Source organism: Bidens hawaiensis, unplaced genomic scaffold, assembly GCF_021521415.1.
Source record: "Bidens hawaiensis isolate Kalapana, Puna unplaced genomic scaffold, B.hawaiensis_p1.1 tig00042988_1, whole genome shotgun sequence".
In the NCBI taxonomy this organism is placed as follows: domain Eukaryota; kingdom Viridiplantae; phylum Streptophyta; class Magnoliopsida; order Asterales; family Asteraceae; genus Bidens; species Bidens hawaiensis.
The window spans coordinates 52,883-66,201 of NW_027497627.1; the positions used below are offsets into that span (position 1 = coordinate 52,883).

The 13,319-nt window shown below is 36.4% G+C and overlaps 1 pseudogene across 1 annotated transcript; it reads left to right on the forward strand.

The window, feature by feature from the left end:
- Positions 1–3,552: 3,552 nt before the first annotated feature.
- On the forward strand, positions 3,553–11,519 carry LOC143593992 (uncharacterized; annotated as a pseudogene). Its single transcript, XR_013146234.1, has 10 exons — positions 3,553–3,575; positions 3,693–3,914; positions 9,073–9,115; positions 9,660–9,686; positions 9,803–9,838; positions 10,472–10,597; positions 10,682–10,791; positions 10,898–10,918; positions 11,082–11,140; positions 11,253–11,519. The product of XR_013146234.1 is annotated as an uncharacterized LOC143593992 (transcript).
- The last annotated feature ends 1,800 nt before the right edge of the window (positions 11,520–13,319 follow it).

The following is a 13,319-nucleotide window of genomic DNA, read 5'->3' on the forward strand; positions in this document are numbered from 1 at the left end:
TAACTATCACCAATTTATATGGGAGATATAAGGGATGATTCTGGCTTGGCTTGCCAGGGTTCGAGTCCTGATCTCACCCGGTTTTACCAGCTCCTCGCTGTCGTGTCGTTTGACGGGCATGGGGGTCGGGTTTTATCCGGAGAATCCCTCAATTGGTGGACCGCTAGGGGCTCCGTCCGTCCGGACTCGTGGCCGGCTCAAGCTACCTTTAACCAATAGAGGGCGCGTACGGAGTACCCAGCGTTACTTAGTTGGTCGTTCCAAAAAAAAAAAGGAAAAACAAAATTTGATTTATATAATAAAAGTATATAAAAATTATATAATTAAAAAGTTATGAAAGTAGAACTTACATTCTTTAATTCTTTTACCTTCCATTATTATATCATCTACTATACTATTAAAACAATAACTATTTTCAAAAATAACATTTATTCTCATAATTTCTTATCAATAAAATAATTCAAAATTAAATTAAATTACATTCAACTTAATCAAATTCAATATATAATTTAATATAAATTAAAAACTATCATGTTTTTCTTTTCAAAGTTTCATGGTAGTTATTCTTATTTTGGTTTCATTTCGGGTTTTGGTTTTTGTTCGGTTTTAGTTTTTATAAATTTGATTCGTTTCAGTTTCGTTTTAGACGGGTTTAACTTTATTCATTTTTTGTTTTGGTTTTTACAATTTTTGTTTTTAGTTCGGGTTCAAGTTTATCGGTTTTAGTTTTTCAGTTTCATTTCGGTTTTTGTTTTAGTTTTATTGGTATTTGGTTTTATTTGGGTTTTCGGTTTTAGTTTTTTTTTTCAATTTAGTTTCGTTTCAGTTTTTATTTAGTTTGTTCAGTGTTTTGTTTTAATATCTATTGAAAAATGAAATAATATGAAGGGTTCACAAAATAAGTGAAAGGTTCACATGGGTTTCAACTTTCAAGTGTTTTAAAGTTATTGAAGATTTATATTTTTTTTGAATCTTCACAGCCACTAATAATGAATTCGCATTTGGTAAAAAAGATTTCAAAAGCTAAGAACATTGTATGTATTATCCTTCATTTTCTTCTTAATATGCAAGTGTGTTATTATTTTCATTTATGAAAATGGGTCATTTTAGAAATGTTTTTTGATTTGCTTTGACTTGGATCAAAACGGGTCATTTTAAAAGGGTATCAATTTAGTTCGGGTCAACGAGTCAATATAAAAAGGCATCGATTTCATTCTGGTTTCAATGGGTCTTTTTAAATCGCACTGACTTGGTTCTGGTCATACCGGGTTAATTTAAAAGATATCGATTTCGTTCGTGTTTAAATGGGTAATTCTAAAAGTGTAACGATTTGATTCTGGTCAAAACATGCCATTTTAAAAAGGTTTGGATTTGGTTCTGGTTTTTAAATGAGCTTTGAATGTGCTTCAGTTTATGAGGGTGCAGGATTTTTCACATGAAATGTAAAACCAGTTTTTGTAGTCAGTTAGTCACTATGTTTATTAGATTGGTATATGAATGTTTATGTCGTCAACTGAGTTCCCGATCCAGGAATAAAAGAAACCCGAATCATTCTTGGATGCTTATCGGGAATATTTTCTGGATGCTTATTTTCTGATTTGTTTGCTTTCCAGAATAATGTTAGTGAAGTTTGTTTGTTTTATATTAATATTAGTTTTTAAAGTTTATGAAGTTTATGTTTTAAAGTTAAATTTTCTTCGTAGACATTATACTATATAAAGTCATTTTTTGTAAGTTTATGAATTTAAGTACTTTGTTTGCGTATGAATATGAATTGCAATTAAAAATCATATTGTTTCAAAAAAATATATTAAAAAATAATTAGTCGTTTGAAATTGTATATATGTTTATTTGACGATTTCTATATTTCCATCCGTGTCGTGCACGGGTCAATAACCTAGTATTACATTGAATGATTATATGTGTCCGAACATCCGCATATATATTTACGTAAATATCACCGTCCAGAAAACCCAGATATACAAAAGTTACCTCCTCATGACTTCCTATGATTTTTTACACAACCCGTTTCAGAAAAGTACAATCACACATGTACATAAAAAAAGTGATTTTTTAACCTTTTTAAGGATTTGGTAAAAGTAAATTTGGGTAGAGTTTTTTACTTTTTTTTTAATAATAAAGAAAAAACAATGAAAAGTAGGCCATATTTTTTTACCTGCACAATGTTGGTAACAAAAATGATTTCGAATAGTCCAAAAGAAGTGTAAACTAAATTAGTGAAAATTATTTGTAGAATGAACTGAAAGTGGCTTTTAGAAATATTTATTTTTGTTGGCTTGTTGCCACATAAGTTATACCAAACCAAGAGACAAATAAATAATAATTATCCAACTCATATTATTATTTAGTTTTATTTGTGCCGCCGTTCAACTTTATTTGTTAGTATTAGTTTATTGGATTGAAAAGCCCAGAGTTTGACGTGGTAGGGTCGCCCTAACGGCACACATCGCATGTGGCCGATTATATATATAAAGCAAGCGAACTAAAGCTGCCGCAAAAGCCGTGAAGTCCTTCGTTCAGTTTGCATATTTTTGCAGCTTTGCTTCAATTGCTATCCAGCAATTACGTATGTTTTTACTCTCTCTTTGCATTCTTCTACTTACATTATTCTATTCATTACGTTACTATCTCATTCTAGTTTTCATTATATAGTTATTAGGGATCTGTGGTCCTGCTTTGGTTGTATTCATATAATAACAAATCTATATATATATATTTTATTATCTATGTACTTTGAAACCAAAGCAACTTCAAAAGTATTGCCAAAAGTTCATCATCATCGCACTCCGCAGATTCAGGATTTTTTTTGGGTGGTGCACTCAATTTCATGGAGTCGGATAAAAAATTTCGGCTCGGTTCAATGGTTCTGGCAAAGTTCATCACATAATAAAAATACTATTAAACAATAATAAAAAAGACACCGTCATTAGAAATTTAAAAACACATAATATAAATACAATGGGAGAGAGAGGCGTCCGTAACTTTGTATAATTGCAACAATTTTGTTTTATAAAACCCTAAACCTAAAAGGCAGCATTAGAAAATAGTTTAGAGAGATGAGAATTGTACCTTGACCTTTAGTTAACAAAACTGTGTCTTATCCACTAGACCGGCCGCTTTTAACGTAAGTAGGATGGTTCCTTCCAAACTTATATGGTGGTTCACTCTATTATTCTATATATACCAATACATGAATATTTCGAAACTCGGGTGGTTCCGGGGAACCACCCATTTCTTAACTACATCCACCCATGCCCACATTAGGGTAGGAAGTAGCTAGCCTTACTTGCATCTACCATGTAGGAACAGAGAGACTGCTTCCGGTGAGGACCCGGCTCGATAGCATCAAGCCGTAGACATAAGGCACTTAGCACTCAACTATCGGGTCACCGGCCGATTGGTGTCTCTACCCTTGTCTTTCGGCTTTCAACGCCACCACATGATGCATGATTAACCTTCGGCCACTTTTAACGTTATTTTCACGAGATTAGTAAAATAACGTCAAAGATTTTGCACTTTGAAAGCAAAGCAATGCTTCAAAAGTATTGCCAAAAGTTTTTTGGCTCAATCAGCAAAATAAACTAATAACAGTTTTGAACAATATATTAATTATATAATTGCATAGGTATCAGGTACAGTTGAATTGTTGGATGCAATGGGGCTGTTTCAAGTGATCTGCTGCCAATATGCCCTGCAAATCAGCATTGCTCAGAATGGGCTAGAAGTTACATGAGCTATTGTCTTTGCAGCACCAAGGATTGGGTGTCACTGATGTTGGGACTAATTAGTGTCTTAAGTTGGGGTGTTGCAGAGGTACCTCAGATTATTATGAATTACAAACACAAGTCTTCTGAAGGCCTTGCTATGTGCTTCCTTTTCACTTGGATACTCGGGTAATATTTGTATCTTTATTACTAATGATATGTTGTAATATGTGAAGTAGAGAGAGTTTTACAATATCATGTGTTAGGATCGGAGTCACACACAAACAAGAATACAATAGTAAAACCGAAAGAATAAACGAAAGAGACACAAGGATTTAAGTGGTTCGGTCACGGTGTATGACCTACGTCCACTGTCGATAACTAGGGTTTTCTTATTATTGAGTGATACAAACTTACAAGTACAGGAGAGAATATATAGACTAGACAATTAGGGTTTAACCCTTTAACTAAACTGGGCCTGATTAGAGCTTTTGGGCTTGGCCAAAACTCAAACAGCTTAATCTCCTAATTCTGTCTATTCGTCTAAACCGGACCCGACCCATGATGGATCGGAGATCACAACATAACAATCTCCCACTTGGGCTTCGAGACATCTTCTCTAAACCACCACTTGGATGCGTCAAACATTTCAACCTGCTCCCATTCGGAGACGTAAAATGTCTTCACCTGCATTGCCTTGTACATGTAAAATAAAACCCATCTGGTTTTGCACCTCCTAGTTACCCTTCGCCTTCTCAACATTATTCCTGAAGGCCTGCTGAAGCTCTGCACAGCTTCAGCTTATCCAGCATCACCGGCTTGGTGAACATATCTGCTGGATTCTTAGCACCTAAGATATTTTTCAAACTGAAAACACCATCACTGATCAAATCTCTGACAAAGTGATATCTCCTCCCGATGTGCTTAGTTTTCGAATGATAGACTGGATTCTTCGCAAGTTTCACTGCACTCTCATTGTCACAATATAAGAAGAACTCTGCCTGTTTCTTTCCCAACTCTTCAAGAAAAGTTCTCAACCATACTAATTCTTTACTTGCTTCGGCTGCTGCCATATATTCTGCCTCAGTGGTTGATAAAGCAACACTTTTCTGAAGTCTGGACATCCAACATACTGCTGTTCCCCCAACTGTGAAAACATAACCAGTAGTGCTTTTAAACGTCTTCTTACATCCACCCAGATCAGCATCTGAATAACCCCTGAGAATTGTATCCTTCCCCTTAAAACATAACCCCAAACTGGAAGTACCCTTTAAGTATCTGAGTAACCATTTCACCGCTTCCCAATGTTCCTTTCCCGGATCCGACATAAAACGACTAACTACCCCGACAGCATGAGCAATGTCTGGCCGTGTACAAACCATGGCGTACATGAGACTGCCAACAGCAGATGCATATGGAACTTTAGCCATCTCTGTTCTTTCTTCCTCTGTTCTGGGAGACTGGTCTTTGGTAAGTTTGAAATGACTTCCCAAAGGTGTGTTTCTCGGTTTAGTCTTCTCATCATTCATCCTGAATCTTTCTAACACTTTCCCTATGTATTTCTCTTGGGATAGTGTTATGGAGCCATCTTTCTTTCTGGATATACTCATCCCCAAAATCTGTTTGGCTGGACCAAGATCTTTCATCTCAAATTCATCAGACAACTGTTTCTTCAACTTGCGAATCTCCTTCATATCAGATCCTGCAATTAACATATCATCTACATAAAGAAGTAGAATGATATATGAGCCTTTAAACTTCTTTAAGTAGCAGCAATGGTCGGCCTCGCATTTCTTGTACCCAGTTCTCACCATAAAATCATCAAACTTTAGGTACCATTGCCTAGGTGCCTGCTTCAGACCATACAAGCTTTTCTTCAATTTGCAGACCCATTTTTCTTTCCCGGCAACCTGAAATCCCTCAGGTTGTGCCATATAGATCTCCTCGTCAAGATCACCATGTAAAAATGCTGTCTTAACATCTAATTGCTCTAGATGTAAATTTTCTGCAGCAACAATACTTAAGATCAATCTGATGGTGGTCATCTTCACAACTGGAGAGAATATTTCATTATAATCAATTCCCTTCTTTTGCTGGAAACCCTTGACCACTAAACGAGCTTTGTATCGTTTAGACCCATCATGTTCTTCCTTGACTCTATAGACCCATTTATTCTGTAGAACTCTTTTATCTGGTGGAAACTTGGTTAAAACCCATGTCTGGTTTTTACTCAAAGAGTTCATCTCCTCCTTCATAGCATGCTCCCACTGGAGCGAATCTTTCAACTTAAGTGCTTCATAATAACTCTCTGGCTCACCATTTTCAGTTAAAAGGAGATAATTAACTGAAGGTTTGTAACGTACCGGCTGTTTAGAAACTATGGTGGACCTCCTAACCCAGTGCTGAGGCGGGTCAGGTTCTTGTGGAGACTGTTCATCCTCAGACTCTGAACTCCCACTGTTAGAGACTCCCTCTGACTCTTCATTTCCACCAATATCATCATCTTCAAATTCAGGAACTGTGGTTTCTTTAGTTTCTGTCTCGGGTTCGGTAGCTGACTCAACTGTCTTTTTCTGAGCATCAATTTCATATTCAACCTGCTCTTCCTGAACCCTTGATTTTGAAGTGTTTCTATCTTTGTATAACTCAGCCTCATTAAAAGTTGCATGCTTGCTTCTGACTACTTTTCTGCTTTCTAAATCCCAAAGCCTGTAGCCCATTTCGTTTGACCCATATCCAATGAAAACATATTTTTTAGCTTTAGCATCAAGCTTGTCATTTTTCACTAGATCATAAGCGCTACACCCAAAGACTTTCAAATGCTTATAATCTGCAGCTTTACCTTTCCACTCTTCTTCTGGTGTCTTGAAACCCAACGGTACTGACAATCCCCGGTTAATTAAATAAGCTGCAGTGTTAACTGCATCTGCCCAGAACGTCTTTGGAAGCCCGGCATTAAGTCTCATACTTCTTGCCCTTTCATTTAACGTCCTGTTCATTCGTTCTGCCACTCCATTTTGTTGAGGAGTGCCAGGGACTGTAAAGATCATCCGAATACCGTACTCTTCACAATAATCACGGAATTCTTTGCTAACGTATTCACCACCGTTATCCGACTTCAAGCATTTCACCTTCAAATCAGTTTCCAATTCAACAGCAGTTTTCCATTTCTTAAAAGTATCAAAAACATCAGATTTATTTTTAAGAAAGTAAACCCATACCTTGCGTGTCGAATCATCAATGAAGGTGACATAATAGTGTGATCCTCCCAAAGAAGAGACTGAAGTTGGTCCATAGACATCAGAATGAATAAGCTCCAATTTCTGAGCTTTCGGTTGTTTTCCGGTCTTCACAAAAGATACTTTCTTCTTTTTACCGAAAACACATGGTTCACAAAATTCAGATTCAACCTTCTTCAGTTCTGGAATTTTTCCTCTAGCAACGAGCATTTTCATCCCTTTTTCACTCATGTGGCCTAGTCGTTGGTGCCACAAACTAGACTGACTCGGTCCACTGGTCACTGCATTTACCCCATCAGCTGGAATTTCAACCATGTATAAAGTGCCCTTCTTTTTACCTCTGGCGATCACAAGATTCCCTTTCACAACTTTCCATTTACCCCCACCAAACATAACATCATATCCTTGGTCATCTAACTGCCCAACAGAAGTTAGCTTTCTTCTAAGGCTAGGAACGACCCGAACATCCTTTAGAGTCCATGAGGTGCCCAATGAAGTTTTTAGTTCAATATCCCCCATCCCCGTGATATCAACAGCATGATTATTAGCCAAACGAACTTTACCAAAATTACCTGTTCGGAGATTCTTCATCTTCTTCGTGCTATAAGTGGCATGAAAAGATGCACCAGAATCCATAATCCATGAATCTGTTGATTCTTCAACACAGTAGATAAGAGTCTCTTCTGAACCTTCTGAATCATCTGAACCGGTGGCCAGATTAACTTCCTTCTTAGATTCTTTCTTTTCTTTTGAAATTGAGGGGTTAGGGCATTGGTTTCTGAAATGCCCCATTTCTTTGCAATTCCAACACTCAATGTCTTTTCTGGGCTTTAACTGACTTCTTCTTCTAGACTTTGACCTACCCCTGCCATTACCTTTCTCTCTTCTCCTACCTCTCCCTTCGGTGCTCAATATAGAACTAGATGTCTCACCAGAATTCCTTCTTCTTATGTCCTCCCCTAAAATCAAATCCCGGACTCCTTCAAAAGTAAGCTTAGTATTCCCAGAAGAACTACTAACTGCAGTAACAGTCCCTGACCAACTTTCGGGTAACGAGGATAACAAGAGTAACGCTTGAACTTCATCATCAAACTTGATATCAACAGAAGACAAACGAGAAATAATAGTGTTGAAGTCATTAACGTGAGAGATAACAGATGCCCCTTCCTTCATTCTGGTGTTAACTAGCTGTCTAATCAGAAATACCTTGTTTGATGCAGAAGGCTTTTCATACATATTTGACAAGGCTTTCATAAGACCATACGTGGTAGTTTCATTTACAATATTGAATGCCACATTCTTAGCTAGTGAGAGTCTAATAACAGCTATGGCTTTTCTGTCAAGTACCTTCCACTCATCATCTTTCATACTTTCCGGTTTCCTCTCTTCTAGTGCTTCCATTAAATCTTTCTGACATAGCAATTCCTCAATTTGCATTTTCCACCATCCAAAATCCTGACCATCAAACTTCTCAATCTTGATCTTTCCGTCCTCAGCCATTATCCAAACTGAGTTTTGATTACAGCAAACAACCAAACTACCCAAGGAATAAAAGGACTGGAAACTGATCAGAAAAAACGAACCAGCAGCTGCGGAACCCTAATCAGCGGCGGCGGAACTGTAGCGGCGGCGGCGGTACTGTAGCGGCGGTGGAACTGTAGCAGCGGAGCAGCGGCGGCGGAACTGTGTGTATAATCGAGAACCAGGCTCTGATGCCAATTGTTAGGATCGGAGTCACACACAAACACGAATACAATAGTAAAACCGAAAGAATAAACGAAAGAGACACAAGGATTTAAGTGGTTCGGTCACGGTGTATGACCTACGTCCACTGTCGATAACTGGGGTTTTCTTATTATTGAGTGATACAAACTTACAAGTACAGGAGAGAATATATAGACTAGACAATTAGGGTTTAACCCTTTAACTAAACTGGGCCTGATTAGAGCTTTTGGGCTTGGCCAAAACTCAAACAGCTTAATCTCCTAATTCTGTCTATTCGTCTAAACCGGACCCGACCCATGATGGATCGGAGACCACAACATAACATCATGATCATGCTAATTGATTATCATCATTCTTTATGTTTTTTTCTTTTTTATTCGCAGAGATCTTATCAACATGTTTGGTTGTTTGTTAGAACCGGCTACGGTCAGTCTTTCTTTCTTTTGAATCCTGCTAAATCTTCTCACATGAAGGCCCAGTGTTGTAGATTTCGCTAGTCACTGGTCGGGTGGCTGGGTACCCGACTAGCGAGTAATAGGATTGGAAGTTTTATATATAATTCACATAAATAACTAAACACAAACATAACAAATAATTGAGAAAACCAATGACCGATTCCCTTTAAAAAATTATAAAATAAAGACAAGGTCCGATTTTTGACTGATTTGACCGAGTTTGATTGACTATTGACCAATGTCACTGATTAGCAAAAAAATTAATCAGTAACCCACCGATTAGCAACAAGTCGCTGGCTAATTCAGTTTTTACAACACTGTGAAGGCCATGTACTACTTTGTTCTTCTAAAAGTTGGATTTTGAGTTATCGACAATGACTTTGCTTAGTATTACATATTAGCTTTAATATACGCACGAAATTGAATCTTGTTAGTATTACATGAGGCTGTGTTTTTGATTAAAAATGTCTTATCTTTCATAATCTAATGCATCTTATTGTTCTCTTACTCTGCAGCTTCCAACACAGTATTATATGGCAGTGGTAAGCAGCTTCAAACCTATAAAATAACCTTACATTTCTGTTCTGTTATTGTTAGTTTGAATCAGACCAAAGTCCCAAACTTTTTCTTAATTTGTTGATTTTTGGCTCTCTTGCAGCTGTACTTTCTGACTACCTTAGCTCTTGCCATCCAAGCAGCTTACTATGATTACTTCTCTGATGCTACATCTAAGAAACAAGTCTATAAGGTAATAATGTTGCATGCATACAGCTATACCAGTTTACATTTTGTACCTTAAACTTATAAATATTGTTTTAAATCTAGATTGACTCAGTAGACAAGAAACAGCTGGCGAATGATGCCGGCCTTGAAGAATCAACGGCTCCTATGCTATCAAAAGTCACTCCCTGTTTGTCAATTCCATCTGTTGATGATAATTCTTCCACTGAAACAGTATACTACAGGTATTTGCATTTTTTTTCAACAATTTTGTTAAGTTAAATGCTTGATTTGTGTGAAACGTATACACACATACTAATAAGCTATTAATTTATATTGTGTTTTATGGGGCAGTTCTGCTAGATCTCTATCTAGTAGTCACACTCGTACAGCGAGCTTTATTCATTCACAGAGAGAACACACCGATAAATGTGATCTGGATATTATGCAAGAACCGTTGCTCGGTGGACATGTGTCAAGACAATCATCTACTGTTTCAGAAACTAAGAATATGTTGTGTGTGGTAAGTCATATGTAACAATACGCTTACTTTTTGGAAGTTATATTAAACCATTACTGAATCAGTTATACTTCTATTATTCTGTAGGTTTTTTCGTTGACACTGTTTCTCTGCACATACAATCTCAAACTTGAAAGAAACAGTTACCTTAATTCAGATTCAGTAAACTCACAAAATGGAATTGTCTTACAAGTGGGAAGAAAGCTTTTACAGGTAAATAAGCGGTGCATTAATATCTATTGGTTGACTTCAGGCAATAGAAATATATGACTGTTTGACCATATGCATCAAATGCAGGTAAGTGAAAGTTTAGTTGAAGGTAGTGATGGCATAGAAAGTATTGGAATCGGAACCTTTCTTGGTTGGGGAATGGCCACTATTTACATCTTCCACAAATTCTGCTAAACGTAAGAATCTACGTTGCGTAAAAATTATATAAAAGAAAGTAGAATTTTTGGATTATAATAATCTGGGAAAAGTACTGTGTTAAAATGTTTGCTTTTGGATTTGCAGATTAGAAGGGGACATGTTCAGGTGAGCACAAGTCCATCATATTCGTCATGTTTATGTTTATTATATGGAAAAGAACATCTTTAGTTATTGAATCTGCCCCTTTGACTCTTGGCTGCAAGTCAAACATGCATAGAACAATTACGTTTGTGGATGTTAATTGCGTTATTTGCACAAATGTTTGCAGGGTCTGAATCCACTAATGTTCGTCTTTGCTCTTCTTGGAAACTCTACGTATGTAGCAAGGTAAGCGTTGATCAGATGTCCAAAATGATCCTGCAGTTCAGGTTTTTGTATCATATTCGAATTTAGTTGTCGATTTTGAATCTAAACATATTGTGATTATGTATTTTTGTAGCATACTTGTGAATAGCATGGAGTGGTCAAAAATACAACCAAACCTTCCATGGGTGGTGGAAGCAAGTGGATGCATAATGCTTGATACTTTTGTATCCTTCAAACATATTATTATTTATTTCCTTTTTAATAATGCATTTGAACAGCCTTCTATTTTCATAAGACTTTTGATCCTTAGCATATTCCTAGATTCTAACTCAATTTGTGTATTTTCGACTTCGGAAACACAAACGTGTTGACTCTAAGCACGCAGACTTGGATCCACGATCGGTAACAGCAAACTAGAAGTTGTTCTTTTGCTCGCCACCTTAAGCACGGGGACCTGTAAACAATGTTTCTACATGTGATTGCATATGAATCGCGTTGGTGGGTACCAAAACGTGCATCGGGTATTCGTATTTGAGCGTAGCAAGTAGATTTATAGACTTATAATTGGATTTGACAAGAAGTTGAAACCTTTCAAATCTTGTATATCTTTTAAGTATGATTTTGGACCTTTTACCGATCGATCATTCAAGCTATTTTAGCTTGTGAATCTAACTTAAGCTTTTTCGTTTCAATGGTTCTTGAATGATGTAAAACACATGCTGATATCCTTTTTGGCATATCATAACTATATTTCTTTGGTTTTTTTTTTCTTTCGGTTGCTATACCGAGTGTCGATAACGTACTACACGGAGCAAATCAATACCGACCAATGAACTCCCGACGCATCGCACGTGGGTGGGAGTTCGGCTAGTTATATGAATTAGTACTTTTACTTAATTTATAAATAAACACTTTGTATGGAATCTAGATAGTCAAAGATAATGCGTTGGTGGGTATAAATTCAATGTGAACATCCAATACATTTTTAACTTTATCATTTGTTACTGTTTGAAGAACTGCAGTTTTCCTTCTTCTCTTGCTCGCTGGCCACTTCATTTTTCACAGCGGTAATCTGTAACATAAAAATAAATAAATAAAATATAATGTAATGATATAGCCATCATAAAAAAGCGTTCTTTATTTTCTTTTTCTACTTTTCATTATAAGTTTTACCAACATTCCAAACATCATATGCGATTTAAAAACAGGCTTAGAGTGTGATGATGGTCATGGCCATTGTTCCGGACCTGCCACTCAACTGGTTAAATCATGGAATAGGGGAAAATCACTAAAATAAACAACTGACCACCTCAAATTATTGAAAATAAACATTGAAAAAATGATTTTTTTTTAAAAGATAGCCAGTCATTGAGTGACACTTGGTCACTTATCGCATTTTATTATGCATACCAAACACTATCTTACGTAATGCATTACGTATATGCGTAATGACATGCCTTTTTATTGTTTATGAAGCCCCTTTTAGTCATTTTCCCCATTCATGTCAATTCTTTATCCTTACAAATCAAACAGTAGACCATGGTCAACTTTTAGTTTTGACTTTGGATGGAGTTTGCTTTATTAAAGCAAAAATTATTTTTTGGGGATTTTTGTAAAACTAGACCCTAGATTAGAAATTATCTATGATTTTGGTAAGAAAATAACAATTTTCATTGGATCCTTGTTCTTGCTAAAGAACGCACCGTTAAAATCTTTCGTATACTCTTTCAAATCACCAAATTTCTTAAAATACATATTATAAAGGTGATTGAAGTGTAAAACAAGATCTAACCAAATTTGTTAACAACTTAAACATCAATAGAACTAATTCTATGTTAGAAATAAAAATATCCACATTTTATAATACTCACGTCATATGTGAAAAATGATCCAGCGTCAAACTTCATGATTCCACGACGACTACCAGATACCGAAGAATCACCCGTCTTATGATTCCACGGCGAAAAAAATGAATGGTCATATGTTAGGAAAGTAGCAAGCGGCGATAAGCTTAGACTTGCTTCTTGGCGGCGGTTGACTCCACGATCGCGTTGCCTGAAGTGTCTTCCCATAGCTGAAGACGGGATGGGATTTGGTACTTTTTACAATAGTATTTAATACTCATGTAATCATGAAACGATAACACGTGTCATATATTTTTGAGGCCTGCTTTACCAAAACATATTTATTTGTGTCGATT